General features: G+C 40.9%; 1 long non-coding RNA gene across 1 annotated transcript; it reads left to right on the top strand.

Annotated features, from left to right (window-relative positions):
- Nucleotides 1-5,613: 5,613 nt before the first annotated feature.
- On the top strand, nucleotides 5,614-12,288 carry LOC122553226. The gene is made up of 3 exons (XR_006312648.1): nucleotides 5,614-5,973; nucleotides 8,644-8,704; nucleotides 12,174-12,288. It is a non-coding gene; the product is annotated as an uncharacterized LOC122553226 (long non-coding RNA).
- Nucleotides 12,289-13,434: the final 1,146 nt, after the last annotated feature.

Below are 13,434 nucleotides of genomic sequence, written 5' to 3'. Positions count from 1 at the left end.
ACATCCTCATGCATTGCCCCCTGTTTGCTACACACCTCCCTGATGCAGACACCGCTATCCAACTCATTCACGCATCAACAGTTCTGGATGTATAGACTCAGGAAAGAATAGAGTTGTTGTACAATGGGGGCTGGGGTGGGGTAATCATGTCAGTAACACCTATTGTCCACATACAGGTAGCCCCCCACCATCCGAAGTAGAGCATTCCCAGGAAATCTTTCGCAGGCCGAAAATAGTGTTAAGCAAAGGTGCATATGGGAAAAAGTATTGCTGTTTCTCGTAAAAGCAAAAATCCTCTTCGGATTTGCAAAAACAGGTACTAATGTAGCTCTTTTGTAAAAGTGAAATTGCGTAAAGTGAATGTTTGAAAAGCAGAGGATATCTGTATACATTGATCCTCTTGCTTCTGAATACTATAGCAAGCTCTCACCACAGCCATCGATCCATGGTACATTTTATACGGCAATGAAATTTTGTCTTATGTTGGAACAATAACCTTTGGAGCTACACAGAGAGACAAAAAGAAAGATGTAAGGTCATTGTAGAGCCATTTATTTAAAAAGTGCCAAATAACATACAATGCATTGCTGCCCATGCTGCTGAATGGCCTCAATGTGATGTCTTTTTCTATTCCCTCTCACTGTGTCTGAAGGACACTGTCTAGTTTAGCAGCTGGAATAGAGGAAGCCTGCTCAGCAGTGAAGCCCATTGGTCTTTGAGGTTTAATTCAATGATCTTGGGGGCTGCTTGTGTCAAGATGGGGTCAGGCATGCCAGGAGTCTTCTTGCAAGATGCAAGTGGACTTTGCTCAGCATGATTTCCAAATGTTGGTGGGGGTTAGGAAGGTTGTGAGTGAAGGGCTCAGCCACTTCTTGAGTGTCCTGAATGGAGATATCTGAAGGGGCTGTGTGTGGTTCTTTCTCCAAATGAGTACCTGCTGGCACTGCCCTGCCTCCTGGTGAGGAACAGACATCTGGAGTGCTCGCCAATCCCTGTCCCTCTGTTGCTGTGCCTTTGGCTCTGAGGGGCAATGGTTGCAACACTGGGATGCAGGTATGTATACCTCTCCAGCAGGCTCTGATGGAGCTGGGCCTGTATCTCCATGGTGACCACCAGCCCGTCCATGGAGACTTGACTCACTGTACTGCTGCAGCTTCTGGGCAATGAGGGCCATTCTCTCCCACATCCCTGCCCCCTGCTGCTTTTCCTCCCTGTACCTGTGGGCAAAATCCATGGTTGCAGACACCACCAGATCCTCTGCTACCTGGACCTAAGAAGGTGCCTTGTCTCTAAAAATCCTCTGAGTGTTAGCAATCTGCAGTGTTTCTTCCTCAGCTATTTTCAGAGCTCTGAGGTACATAGGAACAATGAAATTAGGAGCGGGAGTAGTCAATTCAACTCTTCATACCTGCTCCAGCATTTAACATGATCATGACTGATCTTATTCTGGTGTCTACCATTTGCTCCCTATAATCCTTTATCCCACTTTTCATCAGAGACATATCTATTTTGTTCTTGAATCAGTTGATTGATTCTGCCTCTAATGCACTCTGAGGCAGTTCCACAGATTCACAAACCTCAGAGATAATTAGTTTCTCCTCATCTCAGTTTTTAACCTACCTCTTCTCACTCTTTGTCTATGATCTCATGTTCAAGACTGCCTCACAAGGGGGAACATCTGTTCAACGTTCACTTTGTCAATCCCTTTTATATACCTCAATCAGATCAGAGAATCCCAAGAGTGTGGAAGAGCAGGCCATTTATCCCATCAAGTGCAGATCAACCCTTCAAAAGACCATCCCACCCAGACCAACTCCCCACCCTATAACCCCGCATTTCTCTTAGCCAATCCACCTAGCTGCACGTTTTGGACTGTGGGAGAAAACTGGAGGAAACCCATGCAGACACCAGGAGAATGTGCAAACTCCACACAGACAGTTGCCCAAGGGTGGAATTGAACCTAGATCCCGGCGCTATGAGTCAGCAGTGCTAACCACTGAGCCCCTCATTCTTCTGAATTCCAGCTAGCAAAAGTCCAAGTTATTCAACCACTCCTCATACGACAACCCTTTCATCCTGAAATAAATCTGGTGAACCTTCTCTGAACTACCCACTAGTTTGTGCTGTCAAATTTTCTAAGCTTGACATTCCCGCCTGCATATCAGTGCCTGAGACATTTGGGAGATAAACGATGGAGCTTTGTCAATGCTCCCTCTGGGGTCTCCATTCTTGGCTGCTGGGTCAAGGCAGTGACATCTGGAGGTGCTGGCATTTCACTGCGGAGGTGGTGAAAAAGCTGGAAGTACCTGCCAGTCAAAAGAGAGAGAAGGCCATAGGGCCAGTGGTTAGAAGTGGTGTGTAATGAATGATACACTCTGTGGGGTTACTGTGAAATTTTCCAGTGAAATGAAGCACAGTACATATACGATTAGCAAGCCATGAATGGTTCAATATCCTGCAGGAGTGATCTCAAGTTTCTGGGCCTGGATTCTCGCCTCAAAGATGGCGAGGACCCAAATGTCAGCTACCTCTCCACTTGTACAGGCTTTCTCTTCCCTGTCATCAGTTGTATTCTTTGGTAATGAGAGAAAGGGAGGGATTGAGAGAGATTCAAGTGCCCGGCACTGGTGTTTATGCTGGTGCTGGGCAAAAAGTGACAAGGTCATCCCAGATAAGTGAGTAGGCAGTGCAGAGAGCACGCAGGGCTAATGTTTTGCAAAATGTCACAGGGGCAGAGTAGGCATTTAATGAGGCAGCTTTGAAAAGATACAATGAAAAAACTTGCACAGCCTCATGGAGAAAGTCCCTCCACAAAAACTCAATACAACTCACACTTAAGTCAAAAAATGTAAGATTCAGTCCCTAGTTCCAGTCTCTCCTATAAATCTTTCCCTTACCCTTTAAGCATCCATCTTGATTAAATAACCAATCATTCTTCTAACCAGGCCTAATCTATCTAATCTTTTCTTATACAACTCCTTCATCAAAAGAATCTGTACATTGAACCGTCTTTGCACTTCTAATACAATTGTATCCTTTATTGAGGAAGAAGACTAAACTTTAGAACTAGAATTGGAATTAGAATTAGACTTTATCGTCATGTGTGCTCAAGTATAGGAATACATGAGTACAGTGAAAAGTGTACACGTGTACACCGTGGGCGGCACGGTGGCACAGTGGTTAGCACCGCTGCCTCACAGCGCCAGAGACCAGGGTTCAATTCCCGCCTCAGGGCGACTAACTATGTGGAGTTTGCACATTCTCCCTGTGTCTGCGTGGGTTTCCTCCGGGTGCTCCGGTTTCCTTCCACAGTCCAAAGATGTGCAGGTCAGGTGAATTGGCCATGCTAAATTGCCCGTAGTATTAGGTAAGGGGTAAACGTATGGGTAGGGTTGCGCTTCGGCGGGGCGGTGTGGACTTGTTGGGCCGAAGGGCCTGTTTCCACACTGTAAGTAATCTAATCTAATTTCAAGTTGCTGTTCCCTAGTACCACCTTGGTTATAAAACCAGAATCTCAAAAAAAAACAGCAGAATTAAACAAAAAACAAAAGGTAAGAAAAATGTTCAGATCTCAAAGTCTAAGTCTTATCTTCATAAAGCTTTTTGGAATGATCAACACAGGCACCCAAGCCTAGCCACGGCCTGAAGTCTCAGTCAGCCTGCCACAACCGCCACCACCGCTGGCCCCAAACACCAGGAGGATATCCTTGCTGCCGCCTCCAATTGCCCAGAGGAGCCATGTCTGCTGCCACTACTCAAACCGCCAGAAGGCTGCCGCCATTCCACACACGTTCCACTCTTGCTGCTGTGCCAATTCCAATTAACCTGCTGCAAAAGGTTTGGAAGAAAAGAAAACTGAGAAACAAAAATTAAAGAAGAAGAAAAAGAGCAAATGTTAATAGAAAGAAAACAGATGGGAGTTGACAAGCCCCCAAGCTCAGAAGCGCTTACATAGCCCTGCTACTCCGCTGCCATCTTGTTCGGTAATGATGACAAACTTCCAGATGTGGTCTCACCAATGTCCTGTACAGCCAAAGCAACACTTCCTTACTTTTATGTTACAATGCTCTCGAAATACATGATAAGATTCCATTTCCATCCTAATCACTTGCTGTATGTACAAACTAACCTCTGTGATCCATGTATCCACCAATATAAATGAATAAATATGACTATGAAGGTATTGAATATGAGGCATTTTTTCAGCCTCAACTGGAGTGTCATGCTCAATTTGGGATTCCACATTTGGAAGGATGTGGAGGCTTTCAAAAGAATGATGAAAAGATTCATAAAGTCAGTGCCAGGGATGAGGAGAAGATAGACCGGAGAAACTGGGACTGTTCTCCTTACAGAAGGCTGAGAGATTTTTTAGATTACTTACAGTGTGGAAACAGGCCCTTCGGCCCAACAAGTCCAAACCGACCCTCCGAAAAGCAACCCTCCCAGACCCATTCCCCTATATTTACCCCTTCACCTAACACTACGGGCAATTTAGCATGGCCAATTCACCTAACCAGCACATTTTTGGACTGTGGGAGGAAACCGGAGCACCCGGAGGAAACCCATGCAGACACTGGGAGAATGTGCAAACTCCACATAGACAGTTGCCTGAGGCGGGAATTGATCCCGGGTCTCTGGTGCTGTGAGGCAGCAGTGCTAACCGCTATTTGATATAGGTGTTTAAAATCATGAGCAGTGTGGATAGCATTAAGAGAAAAAATCTGTTCCCACTGGTTACACAGCCAAGAAGTGTAAAAAAACACAGACTTAAAGTGAATAACAAACTAACCAAAGGCAACATAGAGTAAAACATTATTACATAGCAAGTAGTTAGGACCTGGGGTGCATTAACTGAGTGTGTGGCAAGATTCAGTCGTGGTTTTCAAAAGAGAACTTAATAATTATAGAACATAGAACATAGAACAGTACATGTTCTATGTTCTATAATTATTAAATTCTCTTGTGAAAACCATGACTGAATCTTAATAATTATCTGAAATGAAACAATTTGTTGGATCATGGAGAAGGATGTTGATCTAGCAGCATTGCTTTTTCAGAGAACTAGCACTGACTTAACAGGTAGATTGGCCTCTTTTGTGCTGCAACTCCTCTCTGATTCAGATACCCTGGTTCTATTGTATGGAATTCCCTTTCTAAACCTTCCACTGGCCTCCCCCTTTATTATTCTCTGTCAAACCTTTGCCATTAACTAAGTTTTAGGTCACTCTGCCTACTATCTGTGTCTTTAGGTCAGATTCTATTTTTGTACTGTTACACTTCTGTGAAAGATATCAAGATACTTCCCATGTTGAAGGCACTACAGAAATGCAAGGTATTGTTATTCTTCTTACACTAATTTGAAAATGATTTTGAATTAGATCTCGTGTATCATGAAGTGTAAGTTTATGTTGCCTTTTTTTAAAAAACTGATAATTCTGCTTCCAAAACAAGCTCTGCAGAATAACAAAAAAATAATTGCTTTTATTTTTCCCTCCTCACACCCCAGTGTGGCTATAAAGCTGGAGCTGAACAAAAGGCTTAGTTCATGAAGCAAAGCAACCAAACTAACCAAGCACAGCTGAAAAGTATTCACTCTGCCATACAATCAGCTCCAATTCTTTGTTCCATTGTAGCTTTTCAGATCAGTTTGTGATGAAGATGGAGGTGGAGGTGGGGAAATGTGGGGAAACTAAGTAAAACAGTGAAGCCCTGGCAGATGGTGCTCAGTGTTTGGCTCCTGCTGGGCTCAGCAGGGCCTACAGCTTAGAGGGTTCAGACCATCAAAAGGACTTCTGCTATTGGGGGAATGGCTATGTCGACAATCCGTCTGCCACATATCATTTTCTTAGCTTTTCTTCATTTGTATTAAATACAACTTGCGATCTGTTTCTGTAGCCTGCACACAGGTCTGCACTGCAAAGAGTTTACTGACTGCTGCAAGATGGAATGGATGGAGCTGGAGATGTTACACAGGTAAGCAAGCTAAGAAAAGGCTAGGCTTAGATCCGTGGATTAGCAACTCCCCGCTGACAAAAACCTTTCCTTTGAAAACAATTAGTTAATTGTTGATGAGCCAGACCCCTCGTGAGTAACTCTGATATATTCCATGCCTTGAGTATAATAAAGAAGCAGTCAGCAAAAGTTCAATTACATTCATTATGTAAAGATTATCATCATGTTATAATGTTCTGTCTTGATTGAGAAATGGTATATCAGAACTCAGGCAATGAGATAATATAACTTTCAACTGCTAAGTGTTGGTATTATTAAAGAGAGTGTTCAAGTTTCTGTGTCCTCACAATGCAGAGTTGTGATAGTTTATCTAAGTGAATGTAGTAAAGAAATTAATGCTGTAGCCAATTTTATAATTGCACACTTTAATAAGTTATAGTAGCTCATTTCTTTTTATAAGTAGGTGAATCAATTAAATAATAGTCAACATTCAATAAAAGGTGCAAAAGTATGCTATTCAAGTACACTCCAAAGTAGAAAACAAGGCAGCAACATTTTATGGAAATAACATGAAAAGGTCACAACCTAACTTTAGAACTATTCAAAATAATCAATTCACCTAAAGTTTTCTTTTGCATTAAAGCTAAACTGTATTACCAAAAAAAGCATTTCTACAGTACTTTCATTGCTTATACGTTCTTAATGTTTATGAATATGAAATTAAAGTTTCTACTGGAAGTTTTTCACTATGCAGCAAATTTGTAAATGTGTAAAAGGTTTATAATTTCATTGCAGTCCCAGAAGACATCTTCACCTGAGTAGTTTGGCTATATTCCAAACAGTAACAATCAAAAGGTACAACACATTCATTCCTGTGAGTGAATAGGCTTATTAACAATCATTACATTTCGTAAAATGTAGGATCATTAATGAGAAAATAAATTGTCCTTTTTCTAACTTAGCTTGTAAGAGCCAGTTTGTTTTGGAACCAACTTTACTGCATTAATGCTAACCAGAAATAAGGATATGGTAAGGTTTAGAATCTTCAGTTTAAACTAACAAAGTTTGCTTAATCTAAAGCTGAGTTGCACAAGTATAATGATTTACTTATGTAAGAGGAAATGGCAGGTACTGCAAAAGGGTGTGCATGCTACATTGCATACAGTGTATGGAGGGCTAATATGGTGGAAATAAATTAAAATAGATTTTCAAATATTGGTGCCAAGAAATAGTTCTATATGGGAATAGGTGAAATTGCTTAAAGCATGGCTTATTTTGCAGCTGCTAGCTATAATAATAGACTGAAATAATGTTGGTCAGAATGATGCTCAATTTTAAGTACTATTCAGTAATGATTGCCTGTTAAAAAGAATTAAAAGTGATGAAGGAAATTTCTCTTCAGTCCACTGCACCTTTTGCAGTCCTTAAGAAATGTCAATTAGCTGCAGCTGGGCACTAAACACCACACAGGAGTCTTGCTGTCTCCTTTATTTTTCATCCAAACAGCATAATAAGATTTACACAATCCATTTTTATAAAACAAATGTGTTAATCTTTCAATTTGTTGCAGCATCTGAAAGTTCAAGGGTCATGACCTTATTTTAAAGGAACAGCTCCCAAGGGTATAAGGGTTCACCAGAAAGACCCTGCAACAATGAGACACGTGCTGGTTAACTGTCATCAGGAAAGCAGTTACGGTTGACCAGTGGGGGTCTGTTACCCTGGAGAGGCTTTGTGAAGAAAAGACACGTGCCAGCTGTCAGAGAGAATCTATTGTGGTGGGTTAGCATGAGCCAGCAGTCCACTGGACTGGGTTACATTGTGAGGCTTAATAAGGAGAGTAATTACTTCTCCATAATAAATCCCCATAATCCAGATATGTATGTAAATGGATGGCAGAACATGTCAAACCATGTACAGATGACATTTACCATGCTGTTAAAACATTAGCTTCAAGTTATGCTCCAGCTGTGAAATATGTCTATAAAGGCTGAAAATTACATCTTATATCAGCATTCCTTATTTATTTACCTCGTGAAAATTGAAAGAACATGAGTGAATGGAGGAGATGATCCCTCCTGCAAGTGATTTCTTTGATGTTCAATGAGGTTTAAATTAAATATTTAGCATCATTGTTTCTTTGTAACAAGAGGAAGGACCTGCCAATTTTGTTTTAAACCCGGAAAAAGAATTACGTAGAAACGAGTCAGTGATAATGAAGGTCAGCAGCAGGTCCACAGTTTTTGCAATATTTGTACAAAATAAACAAGTAAATAAGAAGCCTTAGAAGCTGAAATTCTGGGAGGTCAGCTCAGTCAGCAAGAGTGTAGTGGAATAGGGCTTCTAATGACCATCAACCATTAACATAGACAGCATCTAAAATTATAAGAATGTAATTACTATGCAGCCTGAACTTGTAAGGGTACATCAAAAGTGTCAGTGCAATAACCCAAGCCAGTTTTTAGATTAACTGCTGCATTAAATTGAAGTGGCATATAGTCTAGAAAACAGGAATTAATAATATATTTAGTTTATACTGGAAAAGACTTATTTGTCTGTGTTTGTTTTGGAAATATTGGTTAAAGAAAACTTAAAAGAATATGTACTTCTGCAATACTTTATTAAATGCTTCGGAAATGTCCTTAAGACCTTCCTGAATTCCTTTTAAATACAGGCATTGTTGGTTTGCAGATAAACATCAGTGACATTGTGAACACCGATTTCTGAAAACAGCCGTGGAATGAACAATGAGGTAATTTGTTTTTGGTGAGGTTGATTTGGGAGAGGAATTTTGACTATAATGCACTGGAGTCTTCAGCACTCATTTGAATCTCTTTGCTTCGTCTCTGGATCTGATGTGCAACTGTCTCTCAGTCCCGCATGGGTCTAACAGCGTATTTAATGTCACAACCTTCTGATTATGGAGCAACGTTGGAACCCGCTGTAATGTGTTAACTCAGTTGCCATGGTGGAGCAGTGTCTATTTCCTATCCGCCAGTGCAGGACTTTTATTGGTGGTGGGGCAAGCAATCATGGCTAATTCATGGTATTTTACCAGCAGATGGAAATGTCCACACCCAGTACAAATTGGAGCTCATGCTTTTGGTAATTTTCCCCTCTGTTTGTTACCCCTCTCACTCCATTGTACATGAGCCTCATGCCCCTCTCAGGACCTGTCAGCCTGTACCTGGTGAATGTCTGGATTTACCTGAGTGCATGGCAACATGATTCCTGGATGTTGAGGACTATCTGTTATCCCATTAGTGTCCACTGCTCCCATTTGGCACCATTGGGATGCCAGCCATATGATAGCCAGCAACTTTTGGAAGCCGAGTCCATCTCCCAGTTGGGGTGAAAAGTTCAACTCTGAGCCAATCAATGGCTCAATGGCTGGTAAACCGCTGTGGGCCAATCTAGCTAAATGGAGGCAGACTTAACCTTAATTTTCTGAAAACACACATTCTTCAATGAAATTTTAACAGTACAAGAATGTGTCACTGATTGAAAGGAGGTTGGCAAAATACAACAAAATTGAATGTGTTGGTTGCTTCCAGAATGTAATTTAATGACATAATTTTTTTTTCTAAGGAAAAGAATGTGTTGTGCGCTCTAACTGCTGGATAGCTGCAGACTAGATAATCTCTGCAGGCAACTGTGAAGTATTGTCACAATCTCACAATGGTCTACAGAGATTCTGTAGTCTGTTGTCTCTACTAACAGCTTCTTAATGAGAATAACCCTATTAAACTACCGCAAAGGTAATAATAACCGCAATTTAATAACCGCAAAGGTAATAATATTTTTTCAAAAACAAAATGGGAGAATGCCATTATAAAAGAGCTGATACATTCACAGAAACATTGAGATTTGAAATCGGCAATTTCTTAGATTCCAATTTCAAGATCAGATTTTAATTAGAGGGAAAACTAAGCATTTCATCCTCTCTGCTTAAGTTTGAAGATTTACATCATGTTCCAACTGTAATGCTGTGAATTGATGCAAAATGTTGCACACAGTAGATCTGAGTAAAATAGAATCAAATAATCAAATAATAAGATGCTTAAGTGTAATCCATTACACTTCAATGCCATGTCTAAGTTACTTCATTGAAACGTTTATCACATTCACCTAGTTTAGCAGATATAACCAAAACATGCAAAAAAAATTTCACTGACATTGACAGATTTTGAAACATCTGAAAATACAACCCAGAATGGCTGCTGAACTTTTCTGTACTATATTGAATACATAGTCATGTAATTTTCAGTAGTGTTAGCTAATTCAATCTAAAACTTATTGTTCAATCATTATTTTTTAAACAAGTATGCATAACTTCCCTTCACTCTCTTATGTGGAGTAGCCTACAACATGGAATTCCAAAATCTGCTTGATAACATGCTACATTAAAGTCTATCGGTTAAATTCCAAGAATTTGGAGTAAACCATGGGAATGGATAAGAAAGGGTCTGAAAGTGGAAATCAAGATGTGAATGTCAGAGGAGTGACATTGTTAGTGAGTTAAAGCATTTAGTGGGTTGGCTCAAGGTTCAATGATTGGATCATGACTATTCCTAATTTATGTTATTCTTGAAATCAGAAATTTTACCAATGCAAAAAGATTAAATTTATATCAGATACCAATCAAATTGACTTGAATTGAACTTTTATTTAATAAATAAATACAGTAAAAAGTATGTTGTCACGTCCCAGCACCATTTTGAGGTACAGAAGATATTAACATATAACTAGAATATGACTACAACAGAATTCTTCCTCCCTTCTTGTGTTCTTGACATTTGGTGGGAGGGAGGAGTGTCTCCACAATGGGTTCGGGCCCACCAACACATCACGGTCCATTCCAGGAGTCCCGCTCTGGGGCTGCCAGCGATGTGTCACCAGGTGTACCATACCCGGCCTACCACATCACCCCTGCTGCAATCGCTGGTCCCGTCAATCCACCAGGAGTAATGACTCTGGCCAACCACATCACTGCAGTTGACTGACCTCGACCACAGAGGTGCCCTGCTGTCACCAAACTCTTGAAAGGCGGTGCCGCTTCCACCACATCGAGTCCTGCGCTGGGCCCATCAACGTCAAAGTCGCTTTCTCCGGTGCCATTCTCTCACCGCTGGGCCCACCCTAATTACTGCCAAGATCTCTCTGAGAGCTCACTCTCCCCAAGGAGCCGACTCTTGTCACTGCTGCCGCACATGCTCAAATGGCTGGGCCCGGTCTAGCCTTGCTGAAGACACCGAAAAGGCATTAAAGCAAAATAAAATGAAAGAAAAAAGGAAAAGTGAAAAGCAGAAGTTAAAAAATAAAAGCAGAAACAAAGAAAGCAGACGGAAGCAGATAAGCCCTGGGCCAAGACCTTGGATGCAGCGTCACTACTCCGTTGCCATCTTGGACTTTAGGAAATCTAAGAAAGAAAGTAGAAACAAAACAAGCAATTCAAATTCCAAATGGGCATCCAAGCTGATTGAATAATGGCCAGTAGAAATTTCCACAGAAAAGTGTTAAGTATTGCACATAGCCAAAATGGCTGACACTTCCTCAGCTATGTTCCCGCTACATTTTCCTGCTGCCTGTCAGATCCATGTGCGGCAGTGGTTTCTGAGTCAATGCAAGCCACCACCAGTCATCTTCCTCCTGACAGAGCAGCTTTGTGGGCTTCTGGGACTATGGAGACCTTACAGGCACTTGAAGTTTCAATATTATTTGCGATTTGGATGTTAATTGTTAGGATTTTGATCTTCTTATATTATGCATTTTGTTGCCTTGCTGAATTATTTGTTGATTTAAAACTAGATTCTTTGTTTTAAAGCTTCTTGTTGCATTACTGAAGCTGAAAGTTGTTGAAGTTTTTACTGTTTTAAGTGTTGTTTTCAATGTAAAGTTTTAGTTTCTTTACCAAATGACATCTTCATTGAGATGAATGAAGACATTATTTTTCCAAAATGTCTGGAGGACATCCAAAGGTTTGTGGGTAGGACCTTCTCAAAATGGCTTCATCCAATAAGATTCAACAACTTTTTGACTGCTAAGGATATGCCAGGCTCTAACCTTTATGGTTACATTTTGTAAGGACTAATTGAGCTTCATATATTCATGGTCATGTGTATCAGGAATCTGACTCATTCTAGAGTGCTCTTTACTAGGTTAGAAATCTGCCCACACTGTTATTTATGGTCAGTGACATGCAACTCTGACATCTTCACCAGGGTGCTCCAGGATCCTGAAGCCTTTACTCAACAATCTCCATTATCTGCTGGATATGCATGGTGCTATATGGGAATGGCCAGAACTTCAGGCATATGTAAAAGTGGAAGTCCACTGACTTGATACTTTATTTTTCAAGACTAACAACAATTGCTGTAAGTTGGCTTAATCTCAGCTGGCAACTGTGAGTGTCCAATATTGTCCCCCCACAGTGGTCACTGGGATTATGCTAAGTACAGTAACTTAGTGTCAAGAGAACTATGATGCTGATTGTTAAATAACAGAGACTGCAGTTATTTTCAGTGCAATTCTTCTGGAATTGATCAAACCAGCAAAGATCAAGGACCCTTATCAACACTGGAGTCAGCGGGAATCGGGATGAATACTGGCAACTGGTTGGAGTCAAATGTAGCATGATGGAAGATGGTCATGGTTGTTGGAGGTCAGCCAAGGATGTTATTGTGACAGTTCCTCAAGATGGTATCTGAACCCTCTTCAGCTCCTTCATCAATGACTTTCCCTCCATCACAATGTCAGTGGTAGGGATGTTTGCTAATGATTGTACAATGGTTAGCATCACTCCCAACTCAAAAATATTTCAGCAGTTAATTGGCAAATGCAGCAAGACCTAGACAACATTCAGACTTGCGAGGTTAAAGGGCAAGCAACATTTGCACCACATAAGTGTCAGGCAATGACCATCTTCAACATTAGAGAATCTAACCAGTGCTCCTTCAAACTCAGTGAAATTTATGTTGCCTATGTTCAACATTCTGGGGGTTACCATTGACCATAAACTGAACTAGACTATCCATAAAAATACTGTGGCAAAAAACACAGGTAAGAAGCTGAAAATTTTGTAGTAATTAACTTACTCTGACTCCCAAAAGCCTGTCTGCCATCTACAAGGCACAAGCAGGAGTGCACTAAAATACTCCCAACTTACCTGAATGAGGACAACTCCAACAACACCCAAGACACCCAACGTCATCTAGGACAAAGACAAAGCAATCTGTTTAATTGGTATCCCTATCTAATGGCTTTGTTCCCTATACCATTGATGGACAGTGGCAGCAATGGGTGATTTACAAGATATATCGCAACAACTTACCAAGGCTCCCTTCAAACCTGTAACTTCGAGACCCTAAGGACTGCAGCAGTTTGTGAGGGAAATTCCCCATCACCTTCTCTAGGTTAATTGGGGAACAACAATAAATACTAGCCTATCCAGAAACTGTCACATCCCATGAATAACTATAAAAA

This window comes from Chiloscyllium plagiosum, chromosome 9 (assembly GCF_004010195.1).
Source record: "Chiloscyllium plagiosum isolate BGI_BamShark_2017 chromosome 9, ASM401019v2, whole genome shotgun sequence".
NCBI classification, from domain to species: domain Eukaryota; kingdom Metazoa; phylum Chordata; class Chondrichthyes; order Orectolobiformes; family Hemiscylliidae; genus Chiloscyllium; species Chiloscyllium plagiosum.
This window is presented reverse-complemented; position numbering and strand designations above follow the sequence as displayed.